Source organism: Neophocaena asiaeorientalis, unplaced genomic scaffold (genome assembly GCF_003031525.2).
Source record: "Neophocaena asiaeorientalis asiaeorientalis breed wild unplaced genomic scaffold, Neophocaena_asiaeorientalis_V1.1 scaffold4, whole genome shotgun sequence".
Classification (NCBI taxonomy): domain Eukaryota; kingdom Metazoa; phylum Chordata; class Mammalia; order Artiodactyla; family Phocoenidae; genus Neophocaena; species Neophocaena asiaeorientalis.
The window spans coordinates 6,107,168-6,120,642 of NW_020173682.1; the positions used below are offsets into that span (position 1 = coordinate 6,107,168).

At 46.4% G+C, this 13,475-nt stretch overlaps 1 protein-coding gene across 7 annotated transcripts in view; it reads left to right on the plus strand.

Annotated features, from left to right (window-relative positions):
* MPP7 (MAGUK p55 scaffold protein 7) overlaps positions 1-13,475 on the plus strand; it is a 284,418-nt gene that overhangs the window by 23,991 nt on the left and 246,952 nt on the right. Inside the window, exon 1 of one of the 7 annotated variants that reach the window (XM_024750111.1) lies at positions 1,069-1,116. The exons of the other annotated variants lie outside the window; for them this stretch is intronic. The gene's annotated coding sequence lies outside the window, so the exon portion shown is untranslated. Of the gene's footprint in view, positions 1-1,068; positions 1,117-13,475 lie in introns of those variants that run through there. 7 annotated transcript variants of the gene reach the window in all.

The following is a 13,475-nucleotide window of genomic DNA, read 5'->3' on the forward strand; positions in this document are numbered from 1 at the left end:
GAGCCCTGCAGGTGGAGGGGAGACGCGGAGTTGAATCAGTCCGGCCCGCGGCGCAGGGGACCTGCTGATAAGGAGCGATAAGCCAAGTGGCTTTTTTTTTTTTATTTTTAAGTGGGAAAGGTGTCTGTACTTAGGTGGTGTGAGTTACAGCCATCATGGACACGGGCGCTTTGCAGTGCGTTTAGACAGGAACATGATTTACTTATTATTTTAAAATTCGAAACAGCCTTTAACGTGAACTTATTGGAGGTTTTTTCTTCCGTGACAAGTAGACCCAGCAGTGTGACTCACCTTTGTCTGGGCTGCAGTGCGGGCCGTGCGGTGGGGACGAGGGGAGCAACGTGGATGGCGATGCCGAGCTAGTGTGCAAGAGTCTGGGGGTGGCACCTTGTCTCTGTCTCTCCTCGTGGGTGGGTGTAGACTTGAGATTCGTTTTCTTTTTCTTATTTTTTAAACATTAGCATTCGAATTAAAAAAAAGCCTTTCCAAACATAGCCTCCGGGCTTTAGGTTTTAGGGATGCACCTGCTACCCACGCAGTAATACTTTGCAGACGAGTCCTAGGCAGTTAACTACAGTGATGTGATTTACCTGTGATGAAAAACCCTGAATTGCTGTTACCTTTTCTTTGACTTGCGTAACACCTTTTTCTCATTCACCATTTGTTCACAAGTGAAATGAAGGTCACGAGTTTTAGCGGAAATGGCACAGTGAGGGCTCTTGGAGCAGGTCCTCCCTTCCAGGTGCACTGCATTTAGGTCTTTTAATTGAGAATCTCACTGCACTGCATCAATATTGGTATCCTCTTACTCTCCAGAAGCAGGTAGTGCACCTCAGGCCCATTTTGCAGGTATGTAAACTCAGAGCCCTAGAGATGAAGGGAATTCTGCCCCAGGCCTGTGGACTTCTGCTATTATATACCTGTTATGGGTTTAATGCACGGTCCAGTAAGGTTCCCACCGTCAAGCAAGCTTCTGCATACCGATTTGATTCCCATGTACACCAGTCAGAGGTGGAGATGGTTATTTCCCAGTAAAATATTCTTAGGCTTTTTTTTTTTTCCTCTTAGGTTGCTAAGATAGTTTGAATTTCATCAGAAAGGTGATTTTTCACACAGGTAAGAAAACCTAGCGGTGTTATGTGAAAAATCTCTATTTTAAGTTTCGGGAGGTTTTCCACATTAGAAAACCTTATCTTCTTTGTTTGCATCTCTGGCTTAGCATTGGACTTGAGTACTGCTCTCTGAATTGAACTAGTTAATATTCATAACGTAAGTAAAACCGAAGCATGACACATTTTGGTTATGATTTTGTTTCAGGAAGTTTTTACTATAAATTTAGAAGTGTCGAACATGTAAAAATCATCTCTTCCTTGATGAGAGTAACTCAAGGGATTTTGGGGGTTAATGGCAAGTGGGGTTAGATGGGTAGTTGAGAGGGTCCCCGTGAATGATGTCAAGGCTTGGGGAGCCCAGGGAGTTGTTAGGTTATGTTAAATTTATTAGTTATCAGGAACATAGAAATGTCTTATTTATTACTGAATGGAGCTGTTAGTCGTGAAGCAACATCTTGTTTTCATGGCAGGTGCTCTGCTGGGTGGAACATGTACATTTTGACATATTTGTCATGTAAGGCATCCCTTACATAGGGCTTGTCCGTTCGGCTCTGATTCTGTTTACTCACTTATTTGTTTTTGCATTACTGTCTTAATTTTTACTCCTCTGGTCAAATTAAAATTTCTAGCACCCAAGCAGAACATTCCATAGAGGAACCTTTATCATCTGCTAATTTGTACAGAAAGTGAGATCTCTTCCGATGAGCACCTCTTGCAGTGTGGGAAGTTGGAAAGAGATTTAGGCCGCTTGTAGGGTGTTTACCTGTATTCTTAGCTAGAGGGCCTGTAGCCCCCGTGTAATTTTCAGGGTTTCTACCCTTCAAAAAAGATTTAATTACGACGTTACACAGCTTCCACTAGATGGTGCACTGGGTGCTGTTTACTGGAGATTTCAATCAGGTTTTTTTCTGTTTTCATTAAAAGCATTTCACTGACAAAGATACAAATGTGCTGCAGCTGTCATCACTGAAATTCAAACAGAATTGCAATCAGTGATTTAAGTCAGTTTTATTAAATGAGATCATTTGGAAGGACATGGCAGCTTAATTTAAAGTGAGGGAAGTTGTTAGTAATTTTAGAAACAACAGCTAAACAACTCTGGTTCTTGCTGTGCCCCGGAACCTAGAACAGAGTGTGAATTTATTGCTCCTTATTTATGTACCCTTGAACTGGTTTGTGTTTTGTTGAAATCTTACGTGAACTCTGGTGAGCTGTTTGAGCGTGCTTTTATGCTTTGCCTTCTTAGATTCCTGATTCTTTAAACGAAGAGGTAGGATGAAGTGGCTGTAGATAGCAAGATTATTTGATACCTGCTATGAACGAATACGTAAACATCTTTTTTTCCAGGCACGTAAAACAGTTTTTATTCCTTGAAGGCTCACTTCGTACATCCTTCTGTTCTTATGGGAAAGCGTGATTGTCAGCTTCACTTAGGAAAGAGCGAGGAGCTTGCTTTCTCCCTTGGGTGGCGGGAGCTCGCTTGTTACTGGCCTGGTTACTGGTTAAATTGCTTGTCACCGATGGTTACAGAAAGGAGATGAGAAAACACAGCCGCAGCTTTGGTAAAATGCCGTGCCGTTTTAGGGTTAGAAATGGCAGGGTTAGTGCAGAGTAAGAACTAGTTAGGGTGACTGCATTTTGTGAGATGTTTTGTGGGAAACACTGGACTTTTAAAAGGCAGTGCAGGCACTCCGGTGAGGAGGTCTGTAGGCGGTTGGTGTGTGTCTGTATGATCCAGTTCCGCTGAGCTTTGTGTGGGCAGGAGAGCTTTGGTAGTTTGCTTCTTGGAACCAGCTCTGGTCCTCAGGGGAGCTGATGGTGGTTTGGGAGGGGAAGATACGTAGGTGCCGCTCCTTCCAGGAAGGAAGCTCCTGGCGGGGCTGCCCGCCCTTGGGGGAGCGTGGCCGGGCGGTGGGCGGTGCAAGCAGCTGGTGGATGAACACACTGCCTGAGTGTGGGCTTCCCCGAGTCAGGGAGCACTGAGTCAGCTTTACGGACGTCCCGTGGTCCAGGCTCGGGCTGCTTAATGCTGCCGGCTTCGAATTTATGTAAAATAAGTAGAATCCTGAACTTGGTGAAATGAATGACTTGTTTGCAAGTGAATGGCTTAAGAGAGTTACTTGGCATGTGTTAGGCTCTCGAATTATGGTAGGTGCTTGAACGTACTTACCTCTGGTACTCGGTCTTCCGTTACCTTTGGAAAAAGGCGTTATTAGAAATAGGAAACCTTGAATACGCATGGGGCTGGGGTGTTCGTATTGGGCAGTTGATTTGGGGACAGAAGAAGGCACTGGTCTAAATACTTCTTTGAGAAGAGAAGGGTCAGGTAGGGTGCCCTAGAGGGCTGGTCCAGCTAAGGGGCAGGGAAAACTTCAGGACGTACTGCCGTAGTCTCTACAGTAAAAGCCTCTGATTAGTTTTACTCGTGATTAAAAACTTGCTCTTTGCAAGACAGTGCCTCTTTATGTGCACTTACAGCAATTTGAATCATGAGAAGCAAACATTTCTGAGGGTTGTAAACTTCTTTTTTTGGCGCTTGGAAGTTTGTGGAAATGAGGTTGTAAAAGTTTGGAGTGGAGCTAAGGATGAAAAGGATTGTGGAGCCGTGGACCAAGATTTGCCAAGCTTCTGTAGCTGATATTCAAAGTATTTCTTTTTCCTCTTCCTAATATGGCTGGGGATTTAAATTGTGAAGATCCTGTTTGGACCTCTGTGCTCCCTTTCATGTTTGGAATGTAGCTCGGTTCCCAGGAAGGCCCATCAGAGTTGACTGTTTTTTAGACGGTCTAATCAGGGTACAGAGTCCGGGGGGAGGAGGTGCTGTGCTGTGGGTAACGAGGAAGTGAATTAGTATCATTTAGATCTTTTTAAAATAGGGTCACAATTTCGCATTTTGGAATTTTCAAAATGGTAGTCATTTCACCTTTAACATACATACAGCTGAGTATGAAAACTTGAGGCTGAGGTTCTCAATCTTTATCATTCCTCAGAATCACCGGGAGGGCTTGTTAAAATTCAGGTGGCTGGTTCACTCCCACAGTTTGGTTCCTCCGTCTGGGGATGGGCCCTGAGAATATGCATTGCTAATAAGTTGCTTCTTGTCTGGGGAAAACCACTGACAGGATTCCAGGGGGGAATATAAATGTGGTGGCTAAGAACCCAGGCTTTGAATCCCTGCTCTGCCTGTTCTTCCTTCTTTGACACCAGGCACCTTTCTTACCTCTGGTTTTTCATTTCTAAAGTGGAAATAATGTAGTGGTATGTTGCTGGGAGTATTACGTGACCTCAAATGTGTATAAAAACTCGTAGGACGTTGCCTGGAGGGTTGCAAGCATGTAGTCAATGCTGGCTTTTAATCATAAAAGTCAACTAGTGAAAGAAATAACTAGAGTCCTGAACCTTGTGGAGCTGAGGTATGTTCTTTAAGGACAGAAACTTTTATCTTTATCCTCATTTCCCTGCCATGTGCTATGGGAAGGATACATGAGTACTCAACTTCTGTTTAATGAATGAAGGGAAAGTTTGTGGATCCTAATAATTTTCCAGAAACCTTTTTAGAGACACAGAACATTTACGTCGCTGGTGTCTTTTTCCCCCTCTAAAAAGCTTGAACTCTTTGGTCAAAATATATTGGACGCTAGCTGTAATCACTGTGGTCCGTACTTTATGGAACAGGAGTCTTAAAGGTGGTTCCTTGGGGTTCAGTTACAAGGCAGCACCTGGATGTTCTTCAGGACATCTGCAGTCTCCCCTGGAGAGTGGTGACTGAACTTGATGCCCTCCATGCAGTTCCTGGAGATCTTTCCGAAGCTTGCTGGATGCCTGGTTCCCTTTCTTCCCACTGATCTCTGAGAGCTTTCTTCCCTCTGGCCATCCCCTGGATAGTAGCCCCTCCCTTCCCATCACTTCCTGTCACAGTCACGCATTTTATTTCCATTGTAGCAGTGATCACACGCGTAACCGTAGCTTTATCTGTTTCCTCTTTATTGTTTCCTTCACTGGAACGTCAACTCTGAGGGCAGGGACCTAATCTTCCCTACTGTGTCCCCAGCACGGGCGCAGTGCCTGGTGAACAGGGACCTGCCGGTTCAGTGAAGGGGCGTGTGAGATGGGGACCCCTCTCCCAGATCGGGTGTGCAGACCCGAGTTAGTGGTCCTCTCTCACTAGCGGTCCACGCGGAGCCTCTCGTGTTACTTTATTGCGTTTCCCCCTTTTCTCCTCACAGCCCCTCTCTCAGGCATAGATGTCATTTCCTTGAGTCCTGCCCGGTGATTGGCTGGGCTGGCTGTGCTCGGTTACACTCCCCACATTCTTGCTGGTACTTGATAATTTCTGACCTTACAATTTTTTTCTAACCTGATGCCCCAGATGGAGCGTCTGGGCACATATGTCACTGTTCTTGTTTGCGATTCTCTGGTTACTGGTGCAGTTAAGTATCTTATCAGATGCTTATTAAGTGTGTGGGTTTCCCTTTCTGTGAACTGGCACTGACACATTTATCTGTATTTAATTGTTTTGCAGGGGGAGCAGTCTGTGGTATTTTAATGGCTAGCTTTTCTCCTGGGTGTTCCATGAAGAGGATGATTTCATCTTTACATAATGTTCATGTGTCATTTCCTTCCAGTTCGCGCTCTCTGTGTGTTCTTGCCTCACTGTATTTGTCTAGACTTGCGCCGATGGGTTGAAGATGAGCAGAGATAGTGGCTGTTTGATCACTTTAATAGCCTAAAGGGAATTCATTCCTAGTTTTGCCTTTAATTGGGAGATTTCCTTTTTTTAAATTGTATTTGATTTCATTTTTTAAAAATTTGTTGTGACTCCACTGTCGTTCGAAAAGCTGGAGAAGTAAAAGCAGAGAACTCCCTTCCTGATCTTTGTAAGGAAACTGACCTAGACGGTAGTTAGCTCTTCACCCTGAAAAGTTACAGTTGTCTGTACTGAGGTTTTTAAATTAAATATTTGAATTATTTTCATCAGGCTTTTCCGAAGTAAGTTGTGTACGATGACTCTGGTTAGCTGAAAGCCACCGTGGGTTTGGAAAAACGAAGCAGAAGTCGTCATGCGTCTTATACCGTGAATTTTAAAAACTTTATTCAAGCGTAAGATATACCTAGAAAAATGTGTACACCATATACCTAGGAATATCTAATGCATCTGTCCTAAGTGTGCGGCTCCCTGAATTTTCACAGAGCAAACACACTTGTGTAAGCAGCATTCAGGTGAAGAAACGGAACATTGCAGGACCCCAGGGGCCATCCGCCTCCGCATTTTCCTGATCCTGACTTGTAACTGAGGAGTAGTTTGGGTTCCCTGTCACCCGGCTCGTGCTGGGCTCCCATCTTTGTTCGAAGGAGAAATCAAAGTCATGTCTGAGAGCTTTGAAGAAGCATGACCCAGACTCCAGTTCTCGCAGCTGTTGTTTTCTAACCTTTGGTCACAGTACCCTTCACACTCTTAAAAATTATTAAGGATGTGTCGTCTGTGCGTGTTGTACCTATTAATATTTACTGGGTTAGAACTTCAAGCAGGAAAATTGATTTATAAATTCATTAAAAAATAATAACCCCATTATATGTTAACATAAATAACTTCTTTATGAAAAATAACTTTATGAAAATAATTGAGAAGTGTGACATCGTTTTACATTTTTTGCAGCTCTTTTTAATGTCTGGCTTAGTAATCTGTTTCTGTATTCAGTGTGTTGTGATTTATTGTTTGGCTGAAATATATGAAGATAATCCCACCTTATACAGACCTGCAGTTGGAAAAGAGAGGAGTATTTTCATATTCTTTTTAGGTAGTCATTCTTTGATCCTACAGTAAAACTCTGTTAGGTGGTAGTCTTAAAGTTGAGTCGCAGAGTAGAAGCTGAACCCCAATCAATAAAGCTTTCTCGCTCTGTTACATTTAAATCTATCGGTCTTTCTTGTACTTTGAATCTTTTTACCCATACGTGATTGAGGAAATGTTCATTCATGGAATTATATAAATCTGCCAAATACTGGCACGTGTTATGAGACTATTTGAAAAAAACCAGCAACAACCATTTGTAGGATCAGCAGTGAGCCCATCAGAAGAATCTGTGAGTACCGAGAAAGCTTTCGTGAAAGTTCCTGGCGGCAGGTATAATTTTTCCCAAAACAGTTTCTGCTTGAAAGCTTGAATTTTATTATTGGCAACAAACACTTCAGGTGTTTTCCTTGACGCGTCTGGCTCACTGACGCGTCTGGCTCACATATTCAGTTTTAGAAGATGTTTACCAGATACACACTTTGTCTTCCAGTTATTTATATGAGAGTACTACTCTGGGGAATAGAAGAAGTTGCCAGTCCGGCTTACACATAGAGCAGCCGGCACAATTTCTCTTCCTCGAGGTGACCGTCATCCTCCAGCGGTCAGCTCAGGTTCTTCTCTGCACTTCCTGTTTCGTCACACAGAATATTAAAAAGACATGCACTCAAGGGTCTAGATTTCACCCAGTTGTTAGTTTTCACCGTTTCTTCAAGGATATTCTTAGGTGAAACTGGTGCTTTTTCCCCCCCGAGTTCCTCTTGGTGAGGACCAGTGTTGACCTGCACAGTTGGTGCCCCTGCCCTGCTTTGTGCTAAGGTGCCAGCGATTTTACACGCCCTGGCTTGAATATCATCAGTGCAAATGTCAGTGTAGTGAAAAGCACAACCTCTCAGTGTTGTTACACAAATAGTTTTCACGTCCTGAAAGGTTCTTGAGAAGTCCCCGGATTTCCTGGACCCCGAGAGCAAAGAGCTGGCACCTAGCATCTCCTCCAGTGCGGCCGAGGGCCAGCCCCTCATTCTGACGTCTCCCTGATGGGGCTGAACCAGACCCAGCTTCTTCGCCTACTTACTCCTGAAGCGATCTTCTTAGAAGCAGGGCCTTGCCACTTCTCGGCTCTGCTCGGCTATACTCTTCCCAGTGAAAGAAAGTTTAGTAACACTAGGAAAGCAAGTACTTCTGAGACCAGCAACTCCAGACGTATATGAAGCTGTGCATTTTGCTGTCTTAACACAGTAAACATATCCGCACACACGCTATTACTTGTTGATTTTTCTCATCTTTTTAGATGGAGATAATCACAAAGAGACCTGGAAGAAATGTCCTGTGCGTGTATTGAAAACTATTTGCTTGGTAACATCATAATTAAGAAATATAGGGGCTTCCCTGGTGGCGCAGTGGTTGAGAGTCCGCCTGCCGATGCAGGGGACGCGGGTTCGTGCCCCCGTCTGGGAGGATCCCACCTGCCGCGGAGCGGCTGGGCCCGTGAGCCATGGCCGCTGGGCCTGTGTGTCCGGAGCCTGTGCCCCGAAACGGGAAAGGCCAAAAAAGGGAGAGGCCCGCATACCGCAAGGAAAAAAAAAAAAAAAAAAAAAGAAATATAGCAGGTGGTAACCTGTTGTGATGCTCTCGATTTAATGTGTGGTTTAACCTGTTCTTCTGTTCTTTCATTTCCTGTAAATGCTAATCTGATCTTGATTTGGTTCAGTTTCTATTTTTTTGGCAAAATTGCTTCATAGGTGGTAGAGTGTACTGGTAGCTGGATCCCGGCAGTGTTGGTGTCTCTCTGTGATGTTCACGGTCATTGATAATCACTGCCTAGATCCATTGTTTTATTAGGGGTTTGCGCAATCGTGATATTTAAATTCTGTCTTTTTAATTTATTAGGATATCTTAATAAAGAGAAAGTATATTCTTTGAGATGTAGTTAGTAGAGAAAAGGCAGCTTAAATGTTCGATTAGAAAAAATTAGTTTTCAGGTATGTTCAGGTCGAAGAAATCGGTCTGTCATTTTTCTTTGAAACACCAAGCTAAACTGCACTGGTTTGTAGAAGTAGGTAAATCCAAAGGAAACTATTAACAGAAAAGTCCTTTTGTTGTACTCTTAAAGTAGCTTAACTCATTTGAAATAAAATGTAATAGTAGACGCATCTTGGTGCTATTAAAGGAACTGGAATTTTTTTGAGTTAAACCAAGATTTTTCTTGCCTCTAGAATGATGTAGTTATTGCACGTGATTATCCTTTTACGTATCTTAACGTCGTGTTCTGAGAGCAGATTTGAAAGTGTGTAAGGCATCCTGCCTTGAAGGTGCTGGTGGTGCAGTCAAATAGGTGAAAAGCCGACAGTTTATATAAATCTGTCGCTGGCATTCTGTGGGTTACAGTGTTTCCCCCTTAAACATGTATAATGCTGAGAAATGGATGCTAGAAGATAAAGTTTTCTTTGGAAAAACCAAAGCAGTAGGCGAAACTGATTATCTGAGGAGCGGGTTAAGTGGAACTGCAGTATCTGTTGGATTCGGGTGAGAGAAAAAGGAGAGGCAGGTGCCTCCGGTCCTAGCCTGCAGACTTTCACCCAGATTCCTGCGGGTGCTAGCTGTGGCTTGGAACAGGTCCTTCTACTTCAGGTCAGGCTGGTTCTTAGCTGCTCTTTCCTCCCCGCATTCCTTCTCATAATTTGAGTGATGGCTGAATGCAGGCTACTTAGTACCTAGATGACAAAAGGTTATATAAATATTTGTACCTTTGTGCAACGCCCCCGGGCGCTGATTCACGCCCTGTTCAGCAGTGGGATGTTCTTCATTCACTAGTCCGTCCTGGACCCTTCCTCTCGTGTGTGTTTCAGATTGGTGTCCTCAGCAAAGTGCTTTATTTCATTACCGATGCACATAGTCTCAGGACGGAGATTTGTCGCCTTGTTTTCAGTGCAGTGTCTCACACTCTGTAGACGACAACTAAAGTGATCTTGATTTGGCTTCTGGTGTCCTCCGTGTTTCTGATCTCCAGAGGACTCCAGAACTGGGTAACTAAATCCACTCTCTTGCATATGGAGCCTACAGTATCCGTCAGGGACAGACTGTGACTGGCAAGGCGGGACTGCTTATCTGAATAGACAGTTTCCTGTCTGAGAATAATTGTGGACTTAGCAAAAGCTTTGGCATGCTTTAGCCCACTGGGATGGGCTTGGAGTTTACAAAACAGTTTATCGGTCCCTCGCTGAAAGCCAGGCACTGTACCGAGCCAGCTCTCCTTAGATATTTATGCCTAATTCTTCCAGCAGCCCTTTAAGTTATTGTCATTTTTATTTTGCACATGGGAAAAAGCCAAGTCATGGAGAAGTTAAATAATTTGCCCTGAGTCACATGACTAGGAAGTGGTAAAAGCTTAGATTTGAACCCACGTCACCTGTTGTTCTAAACACCAGAGACCAGATAGTGTGAGAGTATCGTATGATCTGAACTCATGCCGGCGTTTTTCTCTCCTTATACAACATCTTCAGTCTTTCTTTCTCTGGCTTCTCATCTTAATCTGGACAAGCACGAGTCTAACACTTTGCACCAAAGCGCACCCCTCAGTGACAGAAGTTGGCCCGGGAGAAGTCTGAGGGCTCTTCAGAGAGTAGCCCACCACAAGCATAAAATTGTTCTGAAGTTTATGTTGGATGTGATAGGTTAAACGTCACTTGACGTTCCGGGAAGATGTGTCATTTGTACGCTCACCCTTCATCCTCCACAAGAGACCTCAGTTTGAGAGGAAGTCTGTGGGACCTTGTGGAGATGCCCTGGCCAGATGTGGGCCCTGAGTAATTCTCCCTGTTGGCGTGGTGAGGTCGGGAGGGCCGGAGGGCCCCGACGCGGTGCGGGGGGACCCTGGTGAGGGGGCGAGTGCGGGGGGGCAGCCGCGGCAGGGCTGGGCTGGATGCGGATTCGGGCGGAGACTGAGTGAGCCGATGGCCGGGTGGGGCGCTTAGTTCTGCTTCTCAGACGGTGCCATTTCTTCTCTGTACCTGCTGCTGGCTCTGCTTCTTGCTACTGTCCCTCAGTTGTGGGAGTGGCTTCAGTCCTCGATCTGTCTTCAGACCCTCCACCTCCCGCACGCGCGCACACACACACGCACAGCGTGGCTTTGCCCATCGTCTGGGTTCCAGCGAGCTCGGGTCCACTGAGCCCACTGGAACCTCGTTTGCGGGAGTCCGTTTGCAGTTGCTTTGTGGCATCCCCTGGATGTTTGAATGTCTCAGAGTTAGCGTTGATTTCAGCTGTTCTTCCCTCTGGAACCGACTGTGACATTTTTAGGCCGTCTACAAATGGGCAGGAAGAGAACATTTGCATGTCCGCTGTGGGTTCCCCTCAGATCCCTGTTTAATCAGCCGGGGGGCAGAACTCGCTGGAAGGTTGAGCCGTGGCAGCACGAGCTGGAATCCTTTCTCTGGCCTGTGGTTCCTAGTGAAGCGTGCGTCTGCCTGCGACAACGTCAGGGCTTACGTCGCATCTCCAGCAGATCTACGGGAACAGTCGAGTACTTCTGTTTACGAGAATGTGCGTAAACACTAGGTTCTACGATTTTTTAAACTAAGCTTAGCTTCTCCAAGGCCAGAAGCCTCCTGAGGCTGCCGGGCTGATGTGCTGGATGGTGACTACACCTCCAGCCTCCTGTGTCCTGGAGAGTCTGCTTCTCCAGCTTGCTTCCTAGTTTAGTTGATATTTTTTGCCCTGGTCCCTGAAAACCTTAAGGCCGTATACGTATATCTTAATGGTTAAGGATGTAGACTGTAAAACAGAAACATTTTTCTGCAGACCACTTGGTTGGGGTATGACTGACATACAAAAAGGCGAACGTACTCCACGTGTGCAGTTTCATGAGTGTACCTTTCGAGACACGTGTACATCTGAGAAGTCATTGGTGCTCTGTGTCACGAACCTGTTCATCACCCCCAAAGGTTCTTCCCGCTCTCTGTATTATTATTTTGTGGTGAGAGTACTTGACCTAAGATCTGCCCTCTGAGCAGATTAAGAACACCGTGTGGCGCTGTATCTGTAGGTGCTGTGCTGTGCGAATCTCTGGGACTTTCACCTCGTGTAACTGGAACTTTGTACCCTTTGTCTCATGCGTCCCCGCGTCCCCCTGCCCCCAGCCCCTGGAGACCACCGCTCCGCGGTTTGCTCTGTGAGTCTGCCTGTTTAGATTGATCACAGAAGCAGTGCCGTGTAGCGTCTCTGCCTGTGACCGGCCTGTTTCACGTAGCACAGTATCCTCCAGGTTCATCCACATCGTCAAATGGCCGGATTTCCTCCTTTAAGGCTGAATAATATTCTAAACATTTTTGGATTCAAATTCCAGCGCTGCTCGTTGCTGGCCTTACGAGCACCTTATCTACTCTAAGCCTCCGTGTTCCTACCTGAAGCCGGCTGGCGGCAGTGCCTGCCTCAGGCGAGGGTGGCGAAAGCCCTTGGTGTCGCGTCTGGCACCAGTGGAAGGTCCACAAGTGGCAGTTGCTGTTCCTTGTTAATTAGCAGTGTGGCTGGAGACACTACGGGGCCGCTTTCCCGTCTCTGCCATCCGTCAGCGCGCAGATGCCGTCACGTCTTCCTTCCTGTGTCTCGTGGCACCGTTGCTGCCGCCGCCGCCTCGGAGAGCTCGTCCGCCTGGTCGCCCGTGCGGGCGGCTGTGACAGCTCGCCCCGCCCTTCACGGTCTCTCCGCGTTCCGTGTTGCGGCGCACGCACGGTCTGCCGTCCATCCTTTGGCTCTCCCACCCTGGGACTTGCAAAGCCTGTCGTATTTAGGCCCACGTGTTATTCTTTCTTACCCGCCCCCTACTCTGGTCACACGTAGGGCCGTGTCCCGGGACGTGCATCGTCCTCTGTGTTGTCCTTGCTGACATCCTGGATTTGCCGCAGGCCACCGTCAGTCACGGACAGTCGTGACCTTGCTGTGTGCAGGGCTCCCGGGTCGGAGATGCTCAGACCTCGGTCCTCACGCCCCGTCTTGGCTGGGCCCTGGCCTGCCTTTAGAGGTCCAGAGTCTAAAAGCTTCATTACTCTGTTGCTGTTATTAATCTAGAGTCCAGAGCACTAGAAACCCCAGCTGTCTCCTTTGTGCCTAAACCCTGTTGAAAGGAATTCCGCCCCCGGAGGTGTGAGCTGCAGCCTCCCGGTATCGCTTCTTTATGTCCGAGTCTTCCTGAAACTCAGAAGTGCCGAGTGGGTGCGCAGTAGTGTTTCCTTTTGATGTATTTTTGTTCTCTTAGTTTAAGGGATCTCGGCAGTGGATAAACTGAATCTCTTGTTGGTTAAAAAAAAACAACAGTGGGGGGAATGTAAGATGCACGAGTTCATCTGTTCCTTGTTGTCTGGAATCCCTGCTGACCTGGACGCAGCCGTGCCAGCCCCTGTTGTGTTCAGGGCGCAGCGGGGAAGCCGGGGCTCCCGGGCCTTTGTCCGCTCAGGTGGCCTGACCCGCACCGCATCCTACGTCATAGTCTTACGGGATCCTTTCGCTGCGGGTAGGATTGAATTTCCTTGGCTTTGATGTGGGGGGCGGGGGGGGGGGGGCATTTTAAGATTAAG